The 24,217-nt window shown below is 41.3% G+C and overlaps 1 long non-coding RNA gene across 3 annotated transcripts in view; it reads left to right on the forward strand.

The window, feature by feature from the left end:
• The first annotated feature begins 472 nt into the window (after window positions 1–472).
• The window catches only part of LOC118288995, a 102,535-nt gene continuing 78,790 nt past the window's right edge, over window positions 473–24,217 (forward strand). The window contains exons 1-2 of one of the 3 annotated variants that reach the window (XR_004785975.2): window positions 473–772; window positions 11,560–11,631. This is a non-coding gene — a long non-coding RNA (uncharacterized LOC118288995). The remainder of the gene's footprint in view (window positions 773–11,559; window positions 11,632–24,217) is intronic. The other 2 variants (XR_004785976.2, XR_004785978.2) reach the window with 2 other exon arrangements.

Here is a 24,217-nt window from a genome sequence, read left to right on the forward strand (position 1 = left end):
AGATAATGTGAAGCCATCTGTCTGGAAGTTGAAATTGAACTCCAAGTGGATCTTTCAACAGGATAATGATGACTCAAAAAGAAGAAATGGATGGTTAAGGAATAGCTTCATCAAAGCCCATATGTGTATCCTATTGAAATGATGTGCAGGGATTTGAAACAGGAAACATTTTTTCAGGAAAACCTAGGCTATGAATATATAATAGAATATGTATGCTTTAGTGATATCACATTAATGTATAAATAGTTATATGACCATAAAGAAAAAACAAAAAACAAAATGGATTTGTTCCGTCTTGAAAGCTGTTCTTTGAAGCCTTCGAATTTTCAACCCAAAAAGTCACTTGTGCCATTCTGCAAAGCAGTTCTTGTCTGCAGTGATACAGAGGAGTGTCAGTAGTAGTAGTAGGAGTAAACAGGAGGAGTGAGAGGTCCTGTTTTCAGTGTAAAATCTTTGTTTTTTTTCTACAATTCGACAACACAGCGTCTGATTGGTACAAATCTCTAGCAACGCTCTGATTGGTTAAGCAGATCTAAGATGGACGGCTAAAAGTCCGCGAACAGCAACACAAGCCTTTTACTTCTTGAAAAACGGGATAAAAATGATCATCAAAGCCATTCAATGTTGGATTTATCATCACGGACATGTTGTACAAAGTCTCCGAAAAGACACTGAAGTTCCAGGCCGCACTACAAATCTTCTGAGAGGGCCTAGATCTCACAGAAGCCCAGCCTGGAGCGGCGCAAGTGTTAGCTTCTCGTCAAAACAAACCGTAAGTTGCATAAACTGAACAAATGTTATGAGGACTTTTATGATATGACAAGTTTTTTCAAACATCTTGCATGGAAGAGTGGTCAAAAATATCAGCAAGCCAATGTCACAGACTGATTTACAATTTTGCAAAAGACGACCAAGACATAATTTCTGGTAGGGGGTGGCAATATTTGCTTATGAGGCCAAGGTGTGCTTACTTTATCCACATAGGAATATCATATCTATTAACCTTACGCTTGAATAAATGATTGAAAATGCCCTGTGGTCTTGATCAAGTACATCACCTTAAGCTGCAAGTCCGGTTTTATTTGCTGGTTTAAATGTATGAAAAAGTATTTCCATGGGTCATAATTATTTTTTCACAAGGCTGTGTGGTACTGAATAGGACGGTATGGGAGTAAGTCAGTACAATATGAAAACCAGCAGAAAAAAAAATTATAGCCTGTGGGCCAGACAAAAGCCTACAGGAGAGTCTTATTAGTGTCCATTGTTCACCTAGGATATCAGGCAGGAGGCAAGACTAAAAGAATAACAAAAAAAATGTGCTGGAAATTAATGGATTAGAAAATTCTGGACAAATATTAGCCTTATTCAGTTTTGGTTACGTGTAGTAAGGTAAACATTTTTTTTTACTTCTTTTATAATAATAATTTGGGCAAAAAACAGCAATCAGGTGGATGAAGGTGGAAATGGAATATTTTCACTTCTTTGAGGAATCTTTTTTTTAAATCGATCAAGGCAAAACTCTCAAGTGATCAGATTGGGCTTCGTGATGGGCGCCGTGCTGCTTCTGAAAGTCTAAATTTGGGGCAAGGAGGGGAAGCTGCAACCTGTCAACGATCACGTTGAGGTGAACCGCTCCCGTGGCCTCGTTCTCATTGACAGAGATGTAAAAAACAACAACAACACTGCAGACAACCTGCTCAGCAGCAGCAAACAGCAGCAGACAGAATTTGAGAATTGCTGGTGAATGCACCGGAGCCTTAAAGAGTCCAAACATATCCCCTGGGAGTCGGTGTAGGCAGTGAACCTCTGAACAGCAACGTAACAGACAGACAACTGGGCCGCACTCCATTTAGCTTCACCAGTTTCAGGGCCCTGTTGTTGTTCTCCTCCTTGGCTTACTGATCGATTGATTAATGGAACAGAGCCCTCATTAATAGTTGACAGTCAAACGTGTCTGCTATGGAATGAGCCCATTACTGTATATTTTACATAGATGTGCAGAAGAAAGAGAAAGAAAATTACTGGTACAGTCAGAAAAAGGGGGACATACTATGAGTTTGTTTGTGACTGGTCTGCTGGTCTACAGTATGTTCCTTTGCTCAGGTTAAATGTAATCTTGGCCCAGCAGGAAGTCTGACACCTGGTTACCTGTACTACTACGTGTGTCCGCCATTCAAGGCATCCATCTTCCCCGTCCGTACCCGCCAAGCATCGCCACTCCTCACCGAACACAGGTTTCCCTTGTTGGCAGACGGGGGGGCTGGCAGGCAGGAATCCCCTTTACACTTGAGTGATGTGGGTGTTCGCTGAATAAAGAAGAGAGCGAGCGTGAGAGAGCGCAGAGACGGAGGTAGACGGATGGAGAGAGTGAGGGAAAGGTGGGAAGGTAGGACTGGGGGACGAGGGGGGAGCAGGACAGTCAAATGTAGATCTTCCGTGGGAGTGTGTGTAATCTCGCCTGCCAGTCCAACTCTGTAGCGACGTGACTTTGCTCGGTGTGATCAGGCCGTTTGGCTGGAGCGTAGCTGGGTGCCACAACCCCAACATGTGTGTTTATACCCAAATTTAACTGTGCTACCTTTTCTTTCTTGTGGCCTCTGTTTTTCTAAAACTCAGCTTTTATACTTGTTCTGTTCATGAATATTTTAACATCTCATGACAGGATGAAATTGTTTAATCTTATTGTGTTGTCGTCATGTCATGATCGGTGTTAGGGTATTTTTTTTAGCAGAAATAACTAGTCGATTAATCAAATTGGCTAAGTCAGTTAACAGAAAATTAGGTTCCAGGTCCTCAAATGTGTAGATTTGCTCCATCACTCTATCTTGTACAGTACTGAATTGAATATCGAAATGAATAGATTGTTTATCAAGCAAAACAAGTTGGTTAAAGACAACATACAAGCTGCAACTAACAATTACGTTCATCAAAGATTCATCTGCAGGGTCATGTTAAATTAAATCTGTGAGAAGCTAGATTTGGAGAATGTTTGGTATTTTTGCCTGAAGTAAATTTTCTATCAATCTACTTCAATGAATCAACTAATTGTCCCTGTTCTTGACACTACAGTGGGTTCTGGGAAGTTAAAACTAAATTGGATATTGTTCGCCTATAATTTTGCACATGGCGTCAGGCAGATACTTTTTTTTTTTATCTTAAAATTTAAATAACACAAAGGCAATGTTGTGTTTCCCGTGTTAAATTCATAAGCATCCTCCACTGAAAAACGACAGAGACCGAGTGATGCACACTACCCACAAAAAGTCTGCTCTGTGCTTCTCGTTGTTGTAGGCAGACCTCTGCAGATGCAGTGAAGCAGAGAAACAAGATGAAACGCAGCCAAACTTTTGTGTGTGTGTGTGTGTGTAAAATGTTTCCTGGCACTAGCATCCGCTGCTCTCTCGTTCTGTCTCTAACATTATGAGGTAGTTACTGTAAGCCAGGCCCATAAGCGATCCCTAGATGCGTGCTGGCACTGCACCACTCAGTCTGTTCTGTAGCCTCCGAGTCGTCCTGTCTGGTTTGAACTACCTATTTCATCAAGCCGTGTAAATTAAAATAAACCGTTCTCGCCATAAAGGGATACCACCATTCTCTGGTGACAGTAGGTTCATTATCATTTCGAGTCCGAGTGCGGAACATTAAACCTGTCAGAGGATTTGCCCCGTGACTCAAGTTATTAAAGAAAATTGGGAAGCTGCACCAGTTTTAAGCTCCGTGTGTATCCGCTAATTTTATGTCCGGCCCATGTTGTTTGCCCCGGCATCGACAGTTCAACATTTGGGACAGTTTGGCAGAGAGTTAAATGAAAGGCTGTTTCAAATGTTCTCCTCTTCTGTCCTTTAAATATCTGCCCAGAGCCCATTAATGATTTTTATGCTAAACTAACTGACTGCTGTTTCTAACTATGTATTTATTGTACAGACGTGACAGTGGTGTCAATCCTCTTGTCTCACTCTGCAAGAAAGTGAGGAATTTCCAAAATGTCAAACCATGTCAAACTATTTCTTTAACTGAAGTATCAGACCTTTATTCTCCCAACTTTGTAATGCTATGCCCTGCTATACTGCTGTGCTACTGCATGTTTAAGTTTGTCAAGTCATATATTTGGACGGGTTTGTGTTAGCTGCAAATGTAGAATATATTTTTGTCCGTCCTTCTCATGGTCGGGTAAAATGTCTTCGACATGCACCACAGAGGAGAGGTGGACCTTGACAGGTCTGCCTTTTGTATGTGCCTGAGGGAAGGTCATCACCTGTCAGGGCCAAGAATGACTCAAGCCTGGTGTGTTAACTCTGTTTGTTGCCTCTGAGTTCATTGTTTGGATATCGAAATGAACAATCTCCCCTCCCTGCAGTCACACGGGGCTGACAGTCGCAGAGAAGGTGTGACGCGCGCAAGGCTTTTTACCATCACTCCCCATCCTTGGCTCATCCCGTCTCTGTCCGTCCTCCCGGTGTGTTTTGTGAAGGCACCGTGGTTGTAATTGCCTCCAAGACTTGCTTAGGCTGTGGACCGAGGGTCTTTCTGCTGTGATCTCATAATCCTATTACATACTTGTTGCGTGAAGTAGCACAATCCTGTGCGGATGAAAGCCCGCGTGTGAGAGCCGCCTATTCGTGCCACTTGCTTTGGCATCACAACACCCCGTTGGTGCTGAAATGAAATACAGTACGAGTCTTTTGTACTGTGGAACATTAGCACTTCAAAACAAAAACAGTGCAATGAATTCAGATGTATTTGACTGTTTGAACCGCCAAATTGTGGTCTTACTCATAAACCGGATGGATGGAGAATGGCTGTCGTGACTTTACTCTCTGCAGAATTTCACAAGACGTCAAATGATTTCCTTGAATGTCTTCACATGAAATCATAAAAAATGTAACTGAATTTGTTGCTGCTAACAGAATTTTCTGCAGCAGAGGTAGGTCATATGATTCAGGGAGCGTGTGCCTGATGACTGATACACTGTGACGCAATCTGGTGGTAAATGTGCACGGACCGTTTCAAACAGTAGCCTTGTGGCACAAAGCTTCTCTGATGACTGACCTTCTTGTGGGCTTAGATGATATTCAATGACTGAACAATGTCTTTGTCAAGATGAAGAGACTCTGACACTATACATAAAATATCCTCAAGTACTTGTTATTAAAAGACTGAAAAAACGAAGACCTGATGTTCATTTAGGGAACGCATTAATACCTTGTACCCCACAAGATTTATGGCCTCTTCGTGCTGGGCAATTTACAGTTAAATATGCAGGCGACATCCAGAATGTGGTTTAACAAAAACAGAAAAAGAAGCTTGAGTATATCCATTTAACTGTGACATTGGAGGGCACTAGCAGGGCATTAACCACATTGCGGGTTGTGATCACTGACCAAGTAGTTGTTCTGACACGGTACACTGTGTCACTTTTGTGACATTGGATATTATTTGGACAAGAAATGGCACAGTAACATTGTTCTGTTTGAACCAGTCCCTTCTCTGTGTGGTTGTTCTGTTTTATTATTCTGAAGGTCGTGGATGTTGTTTGACTGACATGATATCCGTCAAACGTCACAGCTGTGACCTTGGATTGGAAAAACAGCGGAGATGCCCCCTGCTGCATTTTACAACCAGGTGATGTAGTTTAAAGATTAAACAAGGATACCTCATGGCCATGACTCCTTGTAAGTTGTTACTTACAGAAAGCTGCTCGTTGCTCTGTTTCCATAGCAACACAGGCGCAAAAGAAAATGAGTGAATAGCTTAATAAACATATTGGAAACAATCAAGTATATTCTAACCTGCTTGAGAGTGTAAGAAGTGGGCATTACCGTACATCTTAACTTGTTGCCAGTGTGCATTTATGTAATTTGATTTAAAGAAAGAATCCAGCAAGGTTTTGCATCTGTTATTGTTCATGGCTCCTTCAATAGTGTACGTGCAGTCTGAACAGTATTAGGAGCATTTTGTTAGGCAGTAATTGTGAAGTGGAAATGGCTGTCAGACAAATTGTCTGGATGCACCTGATTTATAATATAAAAATGCAAGTTGTTTTAATGACTTTTGGCTTGCAAATGTGTCAGTGTTGTAAATTTTCCTGAGAAGAGAGGTCACTGTAAATTCTGCCTCTTAAGATTGTTATTACCTTTTGCCATAGTTTTTATGAATGTGCAAACACTATTTCAAAAGTTAATTAAAATTTGTTTTCCTTTCCAATTTTTTAAAATTTATTTTGGGGGACTTTCAGAGGAAAAATAGTGGATCATTTTTCATATTTGCATTTCTTAATGTGCTTTAATCATAGCTGCCTCTGCCTTCCTCTCATTTATTCAACTGGCATTGTCAACCGAGATGGATCAGCAGCACAACATTTCTTAACGGCAGTGTATAGAGAACATTGCAAGCTTTAAGATTAAGATTAATTACAAACATCACAGTGTGTGTCTTATATAGTATATAGTATTTGTTACTTAACGTTGATAAGGCAGAAAATATGTTGCATGCTTAAACTTTTCTTTGATTTTGAGTTATGTGAGTGGATAACCTTGATTTGAACTTTGAAATTAGGCTATTCTGTAAAAAAAAAACCACGACGAAAGACAGAGGTTTAGACGGGCACTGAGAGCCTGATGAGAGAATGACCTTAAGACTGTCCGTTCACTTTGTCGAGCTGATGGACTAGTTCACAACCCCTCTAAACTGCAATGGCATGCCTATAAAATGGTAATTGTATTTTAGATCAAGCTCTCGGGTCTTTGTAACACTCCTGGGTAGGCCATAAATATCTTGTAAAGTGACTGCTATCATACAGACTCATAAGCTGATAGTCCTTTGTTCCCCCCTTTGCTTGTATGTGATCAGAAAGATCGTTGTGTCAGCTGCAATCAAATAGTCGCCATGTCCCGATCTAATAATTTATTACGTCTGACTTCAGATTACCTTTCTGCCCATGGATCAAAGGTTCCAGGCTGAGATGGGATTATACAACTGGGGATTTTGTAACTTGAAGAGACCGAGGCCTTGAACCTATGCAGAGACATGGGTTTTCTCTCAGAGGTGGTTAGGATCACAGAGGAAGACTTTGTAGTGTTAAAATGCAATTTCCTATTAATTGAATATCTGTCATTGAAGACTTCATCTGATCATTTAATTGTTTGTCAAGTGGCATCACTTGACAGTTAGGGGAGTTTCACCTGGGGTCTTGATTTGGCATATGATCTGCTTTTCAGAGGAATCGTCCGTTTGCAACACTCGGGAGAGCGCGGATACCGCAATGACTCTAACAAGGCAGTCTTGTTACAGTCCGGTTGTACTTAACCAAAATCGATGGAGACGACGCTCGTTGCCACAAGTGTAACGAGGGTAACACGAGCGCTCTGTCGAAACATACAGTGACAGTACAATGTACTTCTGCTGGTCCAAGTCATAGACGGATCTGTTATTTTTTAAAATACATTTTATTTTTATTTGTCTTTTTCTGACACTCACTTGTTTTGTTTTTTTGGGATAGCCTAGCTGGTGTGGAAAAAAGATCGGGATTCAGATCATGGATCTAGATTCTATCCCAAAATAAATCATCTCTTGGCTAGAGATCTTTTCGCCCACCCTTAATTTCCCCTGAGATCTGGGGCATGTGATCCTGTCATGATCCTCTCATCCTGTGATCGTTTGACTGGACTTACTCCTCTTTCACCTTTCCCACATGTATGATACATTGGGAAAATATCAATTAGGTTTTTAACTGCTCACATCCCTTCTCAATTCAGTATCTATTGCCAGTGCAGCAATAAAAATTCATTACAGTCTTCTGCTGGAGATGAGTGCTTGATATGTGCAGAATTTCATTCTCATGCTCTCGGGGCTGCTCCACTAAAATGTAATTTCAGTTTGAATAGTTTTCCAGAGACCTGTGAGGTCTTGGCTTCTGCTGAGGGATTCAACTCTGTCATAACGAGTGAGTCAGGTGGTGTTTCTCAATTATCTCTCGGTTGTGTTCTGCTTGGTCGTATCGCCGTGTTTTTATTTATCTACCGTGTTCAGATCACTGCACTCGGATATAAAAATAACACTTCCATAACTTTTGTTTGTTGTTAACAGGAACAGAGGATTTCTGCAGTTCATGTGTCTGCTCCATACTGGATCAATTACACTCACGGATGCCTGCCACTGTCATGTTTTTTTGTCGTAAAGAAGACATGAGCAAGAGAATCTGTGGCTGTGTGATTCAAACCCACGTGGGCACACAGCAGGAACATGACATGAAAGCAGTTCTTTTATAAGTCAACACTTCCTCAAGGGTTAACTGCAGCAGATTGTCATTTGCTACAACAAATTTGACACAGTCATGTTTTTGATTTGACTTAAGTGGATAATTTGGCCTCCGGCTTGGCCCCTTTTTAATTCAAACTAAATGACTGAGGGGCATAACCTAACACATAGGGCTTTACTCACTTCAATGTTTTTTTTTATAAATAACCTTTTATACTCTGAAATACGATACTACTGTACAGATTCCATATATATTATTGACGTTAACACTTTTGTCAAACTTTCAATTTTTTTTACATGTCCATAATATAGCCAGCAAAATGACCGTGTAAATCGTGGGCGGTACATCAAAATGTTCCCCTCTTTTGGATTAATTTTTTTCCCCACTCTCAAACGACTTTGTCAGATACAAAGAATAGAGCGACGATGATTAATGGGACTTCCTCACGACATCGCAGAGGGGCAGGACTGAGGTTCAGCTCCACGCAGGTGCTGTTACGAGGGGCAGTAGGACACGGCTGTGAGGGCTCACAGAGGGAAGCATGGCTGTGAGAGAAATGGTTGGTGAAACATTGATTGTCCGTCCGGACCTGTGTGCACTGTGGAATTGGTTTTGCCATAACGCAGCTGTCAGTCAGACTCTGTCATTTACTCTTCCCCTTAATGTTGTTTTTCATTTCCATGTCATTAAGTGGTTCTCATGAGCCTAAGCTCTGTCTAACTCACTTTATTATTTGTTTGCTTAGGTAATCGCTCAGCTCAGTTTTAGCTCCACATTTTCATTACTCCACCGATTTCCTATAGATTTATTCATCACGACGTGAGCTGTAATTGGCTCAATTAACAGTCCACCACTGTCCCCACGGCTAGAATCCTCTCACACCATTTTGCAGCAAACATTGAGTGAGATGTGATTTTATTGACTTACTGGTCCTCTCATGTTTTCACACTGTGCTGGGCCTCCCTACCAGTGTGCTATTCCACTATTCAATAGCCTCGCTAACTATGCTGGGAAATGACTTCAGCCAGCTTCTTACCAAAGGAACCTATTGAAACCTATTGTCATCCACCTCCACCTTTCATCTAAAGGGCAGGTACAATACACTGGACCGGTTCTATCCATTGCGTAGTCTCATTAGAGGTGAGTCTTGTGTGCAGCACGGAGGCATTAGTCTGAAACACAAGACAGAGACAAAGAGGTTGGTTGTCAAAGGAAGCTGTGGTGCAGGAATGCAGTAGAGGACGACAGGTTTTGAGGAATGGAGGAAGATTTAGGGCGGAGCGAAGAAGGGAGAGTTTCTGTTGAATCCCAGAATCTGATCCTGCTCTCTTGCGGCATCTGCTTTGTCTGCCTGATCTCAGATGTGCTAATGGCTTTAAGGCTGGATGTACCGACTGCCAGTGCCATTAACAATGTTGATGTTGGGGTTGGTGACTCGGGAGAGTAAAGTACGAAAATAAATGTCTTATTTGTAGAACAAGGGTATTTAGACTATATTGTTAGGTGAGAATAATAATTTGTCATCTCAGGGAATCTGCGTGAAGGTTTTGCAGAATAACTGTTTAATCCTGGTACCAGTTTTATTTAGTTAAAGACAATCTTGTGTTAAAGAGGGAACGTTCTCCACCACTTGGCAAAGACAGTGTTTTTTCTGCAAAAGTGTCTCCTACCGTCTTAGCAATCTTGTAATTACACTTTCAAGGTTAAAATGGTAAACAACCAATGAAAGTTTCGCTTCATGAAGGAATTCCTGAAACCCCTTTTTCATCTTTTATCTAGTCCCGCACATAATGTGATACAGTATGTCTGCAACGTCAAATATAAATTCTTTGCACTGGTCCGAGTTTTGGGATTCAAGCCAAAATGATGCATTGATATTCCTCCGTTTCTTGTGACTAATTAAACATCTACAAGACCCTGAGGGGAATAGTGTCCATTCATTTGATATGTACACTCTCCAGTGGATGAAAAGTGAAATGATTTATCCACATTACGTCTGTGTTGTGATAGAAAAGACTGGCTGTGTTAATCAAGTTGGTGGATTCATCCTGTGCACGCTCCGCTTCCTGACTGAATTTACATGTTTGTGCTATAGTGATGGGGAGCGACTGAAGCGAAGCCGCTGTTTGCTCCTGATCAAAGCATAAATGAGAGGGTGTGTTGTCAGTAATGCATATTTGATGTTTCACACCACAGACCAGAGAGTGGAGCGCCGTTGCCTCTTGTAGACTATGTAGGAAGAAGTGAGCCTATGAGTGATTTAAAGATGAAAGCTATCAGCACCACCCCTCTCCATTCGCAGGGCCTAGAGAGAATAATATTGCATCAGAGCCTTTTGTGACAAAAGAACAATGGTTCTTACGTTGAATAGACTTTAGATAAAGCGACAGCTGGTAACGAGGAAAGGAGGTCAATTCAGCTCTTCCTAGACAACGCTCATGAAGTTTAGACAAGATAATGACTCATCGTGATGATCATTTAAGAGTGTGTGATTAATGTGGGTGTGTGGGTGAACCATGTTTATTCATTCAGCGAATCTGAATCAAGAGTCTATCATGCTAACTTTGCTATTGTAACTGTTTAATGCTCGGGGGTTAAAGCGACAGATATTATATTTTCATTGTGCGTTGTCATGTACATGACACGGTTAGCTTATCGACAGATATTTAATCAGCAACGATTTGATAAATGACTTAATAATCTTCTAAATCATTTTTCACACAAAAATGCAAAAAAATATATAACTGGATGCAGGTTCTCAAATATAATGAGTTGATGACATATGGGACACTGAATATCTCTTAGATTGTTGGTAGGAAGAAAAAAATGTGTTATGTTGCCTTGAAAATATTCACAAGATGCATCTCTAGAGTCATTGTGTAATATGTTTGTTAGTGTATATGTTCCGTGTATATACGACATCAGTCCAACTTACAGGAGAACCTGCTGTAACTATAGACTCTGCTCCGACCCCGTCAGACTGCAGATATGTAGACAAATGTGTTGATGTTGTCATCATATCGGGTTTGCTGCTACAAATGCGTCCCACACACACACACACACACACACACACACACACACACACACACACACACACACACACACACACACACACACACACACACACACACACTTCAACCTAGCCAATCATTTGGATAGATTGTCTCCTCACTTTTCTAGTCTGTGACATAATCTTGACAATTCAGTCATCGGGTCTATGTCCCACAAGGCTGAAAGGTCATCATCAGGGAATAGTATTGTCCTGACTATCACTTTTTTTCTCTTTTTTTCTCCTCGAAAAGTTACATTCAACCCAGGACAGACCTCACACAGTTCCACCTACCTCCTCTACACTCACGGCTGAAGCTTGAAAGGTAAAATAAATAGATGAATCAGTCTAGTTGTTGGGAATGAGTCGTCCATTGAATGAGAGCCACGGTAGCCATGTTGGCCCTCTCCCCAAGGACACCCCACTGCTCTTTTTGTGTGTATGTGTGTTTCTAAAATCTCGTGTGTCAGTGTGCCCACATTTGTGTGTGTGTGTGTGTGTGTGCTTTTGTGGGTGGCAACATGATTCACGATGTACCAACTGCCTCTCATCTGCAGACTAGATTAATTTGTTAAACCCTCTCAACAATTTATTTGGAGAGAGAGAGTGCAGCATAAAGGGACACAACTTTAGATGGTCTGAGTTGATAAAGGGCCCCATGAAGTGTTTATTAGCACAGTTGTTTTATAAGTGTTCGATCTGGAACTGCGCTACCATTTGTCTAAATGTGAAGTGGCCCTTTTGCGTTTTTATAGAATTGTGAAGCTTACATCAACGGGAAGGTTATGCTATCACTGAGTGTTTTTCTTTTTGGGGGATGGGGTCTGCCCACTTTGTACTTGGTCATTGTAAAGGCCTATTATTATGAAAGAAATCATTACATTTGTGGGATAAAAACTGAATTTTTCCTTTTGTACTTCACTCATATGAAAAAATATGTCCTTCATGGCTGAATGGTAGAAATTTGGAACAGGAAATAAAGTGCTGAGAGGGGCGCATTTAGGTATAAATATAGAAAAGAGAAGTGTGTTGATGTGGTAATCCAGGTCCTCAGAGGTGACAGGACAAAAACAGCATTATGAAGTGAGTCACGACAACAGACTAATGTGGGCAGTACAGTCATCATGGCCCATATGGCCTGCTTGTACACACTATTACTTTTTTTGAGTCCTACTCAAATGAGCTGTCTTTGAGCCATCCAGAGCTCTCAAAAGTTAATTTTGTTTAATGAATTTTATTTATGTTTTAATTGGGATCCATTACATTTTCAAAGTCAACCTACACAAATTTTAGCCTTAGTGTAAGCTAGACGTGAAGATCAGAGCGCTTTAGGTTTCATGCATGAGCTCTACAGCTCTAAAAACTAAATTTTAAGAGATGTTCCAGCATCGGTAATGCCTCAGACACAGCCGAAAATGGCGAATCAGGCATCGGCAAGTGCGCAAAAGTGTATATATATATATATATATATATATATATATATATGTGGTATTGGATATATATATATAGGATATATAAATAGCTATTTGGAGTTTTACTTTAGGAAGTAAAGTATTGTTCTGGCGTGGCTCTTATCTTAATAAATGACAATCCCACTGCCCGGAACTGTCTGTTTACATGGTACATGTTTGTTCACAAAAATGTGATTGGTGGAACTTTGAAAAATTGAATCGGCCATAAAGCAATTTAGTATGGAATAAGCTGTGAAGAAGCAGGGGTTAGCGTGGTGCAATCTTGTTAACAGTTTGTGTTACACATCCAAGCTGGGTTAAAAGCTATTGCATGTTCTCATTAGCAGCAGGCTGTTTGTCCAAATGTGCTGCTGTTTGAAGGGGAAATACGGTGATGATGAAGTGCGGAAGGGTTTTTCCCATCATGCCTCCTTTTGGATCTTTCTGATTGAACACTAGGGGTTGGAAACAATTATTTCCAGATTAATCGATTTTTCCAACATGGATGGATGTTGTTTTAACAACTGGACCAATCCTCTCATCAACGCAGTGTGGAAGTACTGCATTTGTAGCCACACACAGTACATTTCAACTGTCTGTTTATGTTTGTATTGACAGTTTCCTTTTGTCTATTTTTTTTTTTTTGCGACAGTCCTCTGATCTGTATACATTGTCCCTCCTGTGATTTGACAGGAAGATTTGTTTCTATTTTGTATTCATCAGCTTTGAAGTAAATGGATTAAACTCCCCTGCTCACCATTCTGTTGATGTAAGAGCACCCTCCGAACTGTGACTGATGAGATGCCACCCTTGACAACACTGTCCTCGTGGTTTTAATCACTACTACTCTAAAAAGTGAACGTTATGTAACATGATGATGAGCTTGGACAGACATGGGTGATAAAGTGACCTTGGATTAGGACCTGGCTCCTCCATGCTGACCTGGGGGTAGAGCCAATGTCCTGGGATTATAGTAAATCACCACTCCGCCAATATCACACACGGGATTATTTACAACCACATTTTTACGGACAGGCAAAGCCCCGCAGGATTCAACACACATTTCATGAGATTTTTAGAGAGTCAAGGACGAGTCGGTTTATCGAGTTTTTGCAACAAACTAACTTTGTTTAACTTTAGATTACACTATTCTTTGTCACACCTGATTTAACTGCTGCAAACCTTCAGTATCAACATGTCACTTACTTCCATTAGTTTGATCAGAGTGACATAACAAGCATATCAAAGCACCACTATTGTTCAGGATTCAATATATCCAATATCCTCAGCCGCTGTCATGCACTGAAATAATTTAATTCCCAACACTGACTCATCTGAGCGTGGAGCCCGTGTGAGTCACAGTGAAGACTTATTTGATCGCCACATTGTCATATTATATTTGAAAAACAATTTGGCTGTCACTTAGGTTCATCAGCCTTCTCTTTTCAAAAATTGTAAATGCCAACACATAATACATACAGATGTGTGTATACTTGCATGCAGCATAGGACAGTCGGGGCAAATACCAGTCAAAACAGCTAGTTTGACACATCCTCAATGATGACCAATGCATTCTGGGAACCTGAGCTGCCTCCCTAGGTCGACTTCAAGCCCACCAGAGAAGCTCGGCAGGTGCTCTCTCTTCTCACTTGGGACGGTACTGATGTGTTTGAAGGTAAATCTTAAAAGCAACATTGAAAAGTGAAGATCAAATAGAGGAAGGGAATGCCTCGATTTTGGGGCAGCAGCTAAGAAAGCCTGAATATTTAGTGCCATGTCTCCCGACAGGAGGTTTTTGAGGTCCTCGTGTCTCTTTGTCACGACTTTGTATTCCAAAGATGAGATTTTAAGGCACGTAGAATACAGTTGTGGATGAGTTGGCTGAGGCGACAGCCCCTCAGAATAGCTGGCCGTTTGTTAAAGATTCTGAGTTGGCGAAAACTCGATTTACAGTGACAGCGTTGTCGTTTGCTCATTTGACTTCCGTTGAACGTGACGCTGGGTTTTTGCATGTGACGTGGAAAAAAAGAAGATATGGTGCAAAGGTTAATTATTTTTCTATACACTGAATAAAACTACTCCTGATCTTTCCTCACTGAGCTCAAGTAAGTTCTGAAACCTCAAGGAGCTGAATGTACTGCAGTTTTGTTTCAAAACTAGTTTCCTTCAGTGTTGCTTTCAGTGGCCTGTTGTTTTGACTTAATCTCAGATGTCTTTGGCCTGCTGCGTTGTTGCTGTTGTTTTCTGCCAGATGCACAGTGTGGGCACAAATCGAGCAGAGCGGCAGGCTTTTGGATGTGACCGGTTGGATTACACCTGAAGTCTTAAACTGTGAGCCAGAAGAAAGATTTGGATAATTCTAGTTGACGCTCATTTAACTCTGAGGTGAAGGTTGCGCAGGGGACCAAACAGAGCACCAGTTAAAAGCAGGAAGCCAATACTTAGCTTAACTTGTGCCTTCTTCAACTTCTCCAACTTCTTTTATTGAACAGAGGCTGGTGTCTATGGAAGTGTATTGCTGCCATGCTAGAAAGAGAATAACGTTTCAGGATATACTGTGATAAATTCCTATATTTTGTAAAACGTAAAACTCTTATTTGATTTCCAGGTTATATATATATATATATATATGTGTGTGTGTATATATAACTCATGTTTGAATGATGACACGTGCGGAGAACAGATGAGTCGATGGATGCGGCTCATTTACATGGTGTAATTCATTTCTACCTCGTGCCTTGCTTGACGCAAGGCAATATTCTGCCGTCAGTGAGCACAGTGGATGATAATGTGAAAAGTTTGCTCACACCAAGAGCGACGAATGAGTCCAACCCTCTGGAGGTGGTGTCATTTCTCATTGATCAGCTGGAGGAGCGTAGATGGCTCCATGGATCAAATTAAGCTACATCTCGGCTGCATCCAAGTAGGGTGTAATAATAATATATGCATTGCATCAGGCAATTTCTCCATCTCTGTTGAACACCACGGAGACCTACACACTTTAACTGTAGTCTCAACTTACTCAGCTTGAGTGCAGCTGAGATAGTGTATCTTGTATCCATGGAGACTGTGCCCCTCCAGCTGATAAGTGAGAGAGAGAAAAAACGCTACCAGAGAGCCAGACGCCTCCTTCTGACAGGATCCTTCAGGATCCGACCGGGAAAGAAATTCAACCCTGGACTGGATCTGCAGTGAAATTCAGGTTGAAATTGGGCTGTGATTTCCCAGTGTATGCTCCCATGTGCACCCCGAATGACGGGTTCACACAGAGAGGGCTGGTAAAGAGGCTATGACAACTATTATCATTATTATTATTATTTCCATTTCTCTCCTCACCCCAACCGGTCAACGCAGATGGCCGCCCCATGCTGAGTCCGGTTCTGGTTGAGGTTTCTTCCTGTTAAAAGGGAGGTTTTTTATCTCCCTACCGGGGCTTCGGCGACTAGTCCAAGTCCAACTGTGAGTATGCTCACACTAAGAAGGATTTTAAAATGCATGGGGCTGCACAGAAAGAAGAATGAGCCTGAGCCTCTAGAGGCGACGCTATTTCTCATTGCTTGTGGAGCCGTCTGTGCTCCTCCAGCTGATCAATGAGAAACGACACTACCTCCAGAGGGTTCGACTCGTGCTTATCACAATATCATCCACCATCCTCAATAACAGCAGAATCTCGCCACGAGTCAACCCAAGCATTGAGTAGGACTTAGTCAGATAGTGTAGATGAGCCGTATTGATCGATTTTATTTGTTTTCCGCACACAGGTTATAACAATATAGGGATTAATCAAATGATAACAGAGAATGCTGTCATATTATAACCAGATACATTGTTTTAACAAAAAAAGGTTCATAACATGATCCCAGAGCCCAAGGAGACATCTTTCATTTGCTTGTTTTGTCAGACCAATATGTCAACAATCATGAAACACGAGCAATGCATTCAAACACATTTGAGAAACTGTAACCAATGATTTTTTTTTTTAATGGCGGATTTGCTCAAGTAATGACTTCAATCATTTCTAAGTTACGAAAAAGTTTCTGATCAAATCTATGTTCTTTTATTAGTTTCAGCTCTACTCATATAGTTAAAAAAAAAAAAGAGTATTTGTGATTTGATTTTTGCCAGATGATTTACTGCTGATGCCAGTGGACAGGTGCCTGTCAGAGAGAACCAGGATAACTTTAGCTTGTGTTGCTGAGGTGAAGAGCATCACTGCAGCGACAGTTTGATTGACGTGTGGTTGTTTGCTCCTCAGAGACCTGACGAAGTTTGACTCTTGTGCTGCTGTCGATGCACTTAGCTGGCAGAAGTCACCTTGGGCAGAAGGAGACGTACAGTGCTGTACAGAAGGCACACATGAATATGAAACATGACTGGTTAAGCATGCTCTTTATATTATCACTGTACTACATTACGATAGGATGTGTGCCCAGATGGACACGTACGCTCCCTCACCTCCTGAGTAAATTATTTTCTTTCCTGGATCATTAGTCCAGTGTGTATCCCCCCCCCCCCTTGCTCCTGTCACAGAGGGAATCTAATTGCACTCAAACCTGTTCTGTCAAAAAAAGCCACATCCTATATTTAGCACAACACAGGAACACACAGGGGAACCTGAGGCCAACTTTATTAACATTTTCTTGACAAACCCGCTACTTGCCCTGGAAACAGGACCCAGACAGAGGTCACAGCAGGAAAGGGCACAGCTGAGTGTGTGCGTTTTTATTGAAGGATGCTGTCAATTTTTAATGTGCTTAAAGGTTAGACAAAGTAAATGATGGTAAATGGCTGTTATCCTACAGTCCCAAAGCACCATTCCATGCCAGTCTCCTTAATTCTACAGAGAGCTTTTGTAATCTCTCCTGTCCTGTTCTCTCTCTCCTCCGGTCACATGTCCTTGATGGTGGCATAAACAATCAGGTTATTCTCAATCTCCATAATTTACAATCTGGACAGTCAACAATCAGAATGTTTTCTTTTAAGCTGTACAGAACATAAGGTGTATGTGGTGTGCACATGTTCAGTTCATGATCTTTTTAGGAGGCACATTATACCAGGGTTTTTTTTAAACTTGTGCTATATCAGTAGACCAGTTAAATATAAATAATACAATAGTATTTCGAGGCTGTCGTCACAGAAAGTCCAAATTTAAAAGCCCAGCAAAGCTCATGGTGAGAGCTGACACATGGTCACTTAAGAGGCTTCTGTCCTCTTTGGTAGCAGCAATTAATTGAAGACAGCTTATATCTTGGGCGCTATAGTGGCTGTTTTCCATTAGTGTAATGATGATCCTCCATGTAGCCTCCTGTGTCAATTGCCTTGACACAATCTATTCTGTCTATATGCACATAATAGATCTTTTGCAACTCAACAACCAGTAGCATTTAAGAGAAAGACCAACTATAAACCCTCGGTTATAGACATTTTAAAGATTTTTTTGGTCCAATTTAAATCAAGGAAAGAAAGTTTTCTTCCTCATCTGAGTCCAGATATGGTATTTACATCTTTTGTGGAGCAGATTTCACTGAGAATAAAGACCCTGATCCAAATAATAATTAGCATCTGCGGTGTCGTGTGGACAACATTCGGCTGTCGCATCTCAGTTTACTATAGCTGTATATAATTGATGACGGGCCTATATTTAACGTACGTGCTGTCAGTTTGTGACAGGAGTTATTGTTCAGCTCCGGATAATCCAGAAGAGTGAGACATCTTGGCGTTCTGCCACTTTGATGTCGATGACGGTTTTCTCCACTATGAACTTTATATCAAACTTCATATTCATATCATAAATAAAAGACTCAGCATAAAGCCATTAGAACTTGATTAGGACATGACTCGTAATAAATTTTTCTTTGTAATAGTAGAGATACGTGCAGGCCAGGATACATCCAGCTGTTGGGAGTTGGCACGATGCTTGGCTCAACAGCGTGAAGACTGTCAGCCGTTGGTGAGCATCGTCCATCTGCCCAACCCCGCACACACAACCACACACTCATTAAGTCTAAATCAGACTGTCTCTGTCATGGCTGCATATGAGCACGATGGGATTTTGAACACATAGGATGACAATGTGGGTGTGGGCGTGCAGCCAGGAAATAATGCTGAAGGGTTGGAGGAGGAGGAGGAGAGTTGTAAAATTGTGATATACACACTCAAACACGCTCTGCAGGTTGCTCATTAAATGTGCTATAGGCAGTCGGAATGGGAACCCGGCGAGCGCTGCGCAGTGTGGAGGAAAGACGGGACAGTCATTGCCAGAGGAATGTTCTCCACCAGGTAAAGCAGATGACTGTGCTATTATAGTCTCCCTGTCAGAAAAGACTACATTAGGAAAGGCACATAATTTATGTAGTTTTATTCTCTGCAGTCTGTTGCAACTATTCTCTAGGCCAGTGATTCTAAACCTGGGGGTTCCACACCCCACTGGGGTCACGATATATAAAAAAGATATTCAAAATGAAATAAATGTTTCTGTAGCAGTGATAGCTGTATTTGTGAGAGTCGAAGAGTTATTGCTTGGACAAAACATAAATAAAAAAGACTTTCAGGCACAACCAAAAAACTTAACTGTCGGTTCAGGGGAAAACAAGGGAAAAATGACAGAAAGCATCATTTTGCTTATGTTTCATTGTTCTTAAGGTGAGAAAACACTCATAAAACAGGCAAAGTTGAACACAATTTAATCATAAGGTGAAGAATTATGGTGTTGCAGACTTTTCTGCTTCCCCATCTGATCAGACAGGAGCTGCAATACGCCCTGCTGTGCAGTGCCACCAGCGACCCAGCCTGATTACTGTGGAGGGTCATGACCATAGACTGTATACAAAATGGACGTAGTCACCGGGTTCTGAAAATGAAGCCAAAAAGGCCTGTATTCTCTTGAATGACCAGTAGAGGGCGTCTCCACTGGTTGCAAAAGTCAGTTTCTACAGAAGTCTATGAGAAAAAATAACACTACTTCTCACTTGATTTATAACGTCAGTAATGATTTTCCTGAGGAGTTTATGGTCTCGATCTCTAGTTTCTTCAATAGCATGATGTTCATATTGTAAATTATGGTCTCATTCTGAGTAAAATAGTCAATAAAGCATGGTATCCATTGAGGCGTGGATACAGCATGATTGACAGTTAGTACCATCCAATAGGTTGGTAGGTAGTCCAATAGGTAGACATGCAGTGGATGAGCTCTCAGGCAGACCCATCCCACGATCCTCCGAATACAGTCACATCTGGTTTAAAAGAAAACAAAGATGGCGCCGGCTAAAATGTTAAACTTGAGACTTCGAAATGGCAGCTCACAAACAAATGGGGGGCGTCACGGTGGGTTGCCACTAGGTCATGACAAGGTTCGAGAACCACTGGTCGAAGCAGCAGTACACTTTCTAACCTGTGAGTGAGCTTGTGGGTTTTGATCTATGTCACTGACCTGTCCTTGTATTTGCTGTCTGATGAACTGGTAACTGGTTTGTTTCCCTCCATCCTCTTAGGATAGTTAATAATAATCATGGCAGACACACTAAATGTAGTTTCAAGGTTTAGTAATTGGTCACACTTCCATATCTAGGTGGCCACGGCTTGGTAGGATGTCTGCATTATCAGAGCATAGTGCTGCTGTGATTAGTTCATTAATCACTCAAGTCAATCGGAAAAATAAATTGACACCAAATTTGATAAGGGATGAATCATTTTAGTATTTTTTTCAAGCAAACATGCCAAACATATCTTGATTCCAGCTCATCATATCTGAGGACCTGCTGCTTTCTCTTGTCATTTATAATAGAAAACTCAGTATCTTTGAGTTTTAAACTGGTGGTTTGGGGGGAGGAGGCAGTTTAAAAACATTGCCTTGGGCTGTGGGAGATTATAACAGGCATTTTTCCCTATTACTGACATTATGTTCACAAAACGATGACTCAGGGAAATAATTGGCAGAATAATTATTTTTTAAAAGTCACAGTAAGATGGAATGTATTTTCTGCCCAGGAACGAAAATGTTCATGACATAAATGCATCAATGTGTATCAGATTTTGATTGAAACACTTCTAATTTAGCATGTAATTGTAATGGCCCATTCTAATTAATTAGAAGTACAATGTCTTAACAAAACATTTTATGAAACACAACCCTGGATCGCGCATTTCATGTTGAAATAGTTATGGTAATTGTGGATTAATTTCATGGGAGGAAATGTATTTCATAGCATGTAAATGACACCATGTGAATGTATTCTCAGGTGTATTTTGTGCAAATGATGATTTCTTTTTTTTTGCCTCCGAACATGAAATATTTGCACTAGCTTATGTATTCGTCCATCTCTAATGTCCGTGAACAACACACTGACTCTCATTTATCTAAGAAGATGAATAGAGTAGAGAAGTTGAATTAAACGTCCCATCCCAACCCAAAAAAAACCTCCCTCACTTGTCGGGTGTCAAATAAAATTACCATGGTGTTGCTGTTGTGCAGCTTCTGGCGCATTCTGTTGAGTACATGTAAACACTCGGGTCCTGTTTTGACAGTTTGTGTTAGTGAGAGCTTCTCTCCGAGTACCCAGCGCTCTTCACGCTCCCCCTGAGGTCATGGATTATTCATGTGATATGGAGGGAGGTGACGCAGTCCCATTGTGTGGCTCATATCCCGGTGAGCGTGACCTCGCCGGTTGCATCAGGTCCACAGGGGGAAGAAAAAAAAACTTAACCGTGAATGATAACTGGAGATGATGTTATTTGTTGTATTTCTTTCAGTGGATAGAAAACATGTAACAAGACATTTTAATTATCTTGTCTTACCATGGTAAAGCCATTTGATATTTTCATTGGTCAGTCGAGCCTCCAACACTCCTCTCAAACCTTAGTCTAATGCATTGCAGAAATAAAAATGTAGTTTATGTTGTTGTGTATTTTCCGTGGATTGAAAAAATGATGATGAAATAATGCTGTAATGTCTGTCTGAGTTGGTGTCAGTTTCAGAAAAGAAACAGGGATTGAGTTTTCTTGTTATTTTATATATTGCATCTCATTACATGTGCTCTACATACTAATATTCGTATTTAATATGCACATACAATTTCAGGCCGGAACACTAAAATTGTGGCTTGTGTCACCTTGTGCACTTGAGATTCATTTGCCGTCTGCAGCCTCCTTGGGCCGACAGTGGGATAAGCAGTGACATATGCATGGAGAAATGCATTTGATATTCTATTTTGGGACACGAGAAACTAATCATACAGGCTTTTCACGTGTGCTCTAAGATTTTTGTTGCTTTTTGATAAGAAAAAAAACACGGGTGCAGTGTGGAACTGGACAGAGTTGTGTTTAGATTTGTCAAAATCTGAGAAGAAATGTATGCTTTATTCCTGTTTTTTCGGAAGGACCACACCCGCTATATGTGTGCTCTCTCACTTGCTAGATGAGGATGAGGAAGAGGGTCTTCGTGGCCACTGACCACACCACAATGCCCGGTGGCGCAACGTCACAGTGATCTTTTTTGGAAACTGGAAGCTGCAAGGTCAACTGTATCACCCTCCCGACCTTTGCCAGGTCAGAAGAGACTTGATGGACTCCATGAGGTGTTTTCAGTGTTCCTCCTGCCGTGACGGAGGGACGAGGCCTCTTGACCCTGGCTTTTTGTTGATGTCCTTATGCCCACAGACTTCCAGCAACTCAGCGTAGGTTCTTTAAAACCCGCTCATGTCGTACCCTGTAGTCACTCTTGGGACAGGGCAGTCTCGCATTATGACGAATGAATTGGAGGCTTGCAGGAGGGGTCTTTCTCTGGTCTGGTCCATCACTCTACTCCAATCAGTGCCTTTGTGTACAGTAAGACTCCTTCATTTTATCATCATTCCTCTGCGGATGTCCTCCCTCCTGTCATTTTGTCTGGCTCACTTTCTTTTGCGACCTGTTCTAATCCTTCATCTTGCTGGGACAGTCTACCTCGACCTGTTTCAGGCCTTTTTCAGCTCTGAACATCACATCGTCTTCCTTGGAAGCCCTGGTCTGACCACTTTCTTTCGCTTTTTGTTGTGGGTAACTTAAGGACAGACTGTCGTGAAATGTTCATTTCCCTTTTTTCACTTTGCAAACATATTTCATGCCAAAAGAAACTTTTATCATTTTCAGAACTTTCAACATTTCCAAAGAAGTGTTTTTGTTTTCTATTGTTGTAGTTTTCTTCTTGATAGTTCATCTTAAAAGTATTGCTTTTTCTTTAAGATTTTCTCCAACCCCCTTATTCTTCAGTTTGGTTAAGAAGAACCAACATTTTGTTAAAAGCTTTTTTTTTTGTCTCACTCCGAGCTGAAATTCTTTTTGGTAAAAAAAGTTTGTTCTGCTCCTTTATAGCAGCAGTCTCAGAGGTCAGTGTCAGGTCTTCGTCTTCAATTGGTCCAAGAGTCCAAGAGCTCTTCAATTCTTGTACATCTGCACGGGGAAGCAGTTGTGCCAGACTCCTGCAGTTGTTTCGGTTATGTTGTGGGGCAGCATCACCATGATGTTCTCTAACATGTGCATGGATATGTAGGGTTTTAGTTAAAAAATCAGTTTGAACAAAAAACTTTGTTCCAAAGTCCTTTTAGTCACTTTGAACTCTAAGTATCTTAAGTTTTCCTGCTTACCTCTTTTTGTCACGAATGTTGTCCCATACCGTGCACTTGTTATCATGTGTCCTCAAAGTCCTTAAAACACAGTTTGAAGTGGAGAGTTTGGAGTCATGTATTAAAACCATGAAATACTCATCCTTTCACTACCCCTCCGCCGTCTTTCACTTTGCAAATACACATCGCCATCATGGTGCTTTCAAGGATTGAAAGACAATTGTTTTCACGTTACATACAGTACCAAAAATACACGACCTTCAGTTGTTTTGCTGGATAATCTGCCGCTGACGTTGCTTTGAATTCTGAAGCTTTTAAGTGCAAAGTGAAATTGGTTTACCTTAACAGGAATTCCATCTGTTCACTATTATGCTAGTTTGCCTTCCACTCATTTTTTTTCACACCTAGTAAACAGCCCAACTTCACTTTCTGTCATGCACACACAGCACAGCTCCAGAATGTTTGGATTCTTGTTGAGCAGCTCCGTCGATCACAAACCGAAGATTCCCGTCCTTCTCTCGCATCATACCAAACTTCATGGCCACCTTTTGTCGCACCTCTGTGTCCTCCCACACAACTTGCATCATGAATAGAGTTTAGGCCTCTGCATTGTCAGGTTAGGTTTGTTGCCTCTGTCACGACTTGCCTCAGCTCTGCTACTATGCTCTTAGTGATTACTCTGTCAAACACACACACACACACACACACACCTGGAGTGTGTGGGGCGGAGGGCTCTGTGGTGCCTGTTTGTGATTGACCTGATTAGGGGAAACAGCCCCTGGCATTCCTCCCAGAGGGTGAAGGGATTGTGGCGTCTTCATGACAAATAATCCTGTTGTGCCCACTGCTGTCACAAGACGCC

Source organism: Scophthalmus maximus, chromosome 17, assembly GCF_022379125.1.
Source record: "Scophthalmus maximus strain ysfricsl-2021 chromosome 17, ASM2237912v1, whole genome shotgun sequence".
Taxonomy (NCBI): domain Eukaryota; kingdom Metazoa; phylum Chordata; class Actinopteri; order Pleuronectiformes; family Scophthalmidae; genus Scophthalmus; species Scophthalmus maximus.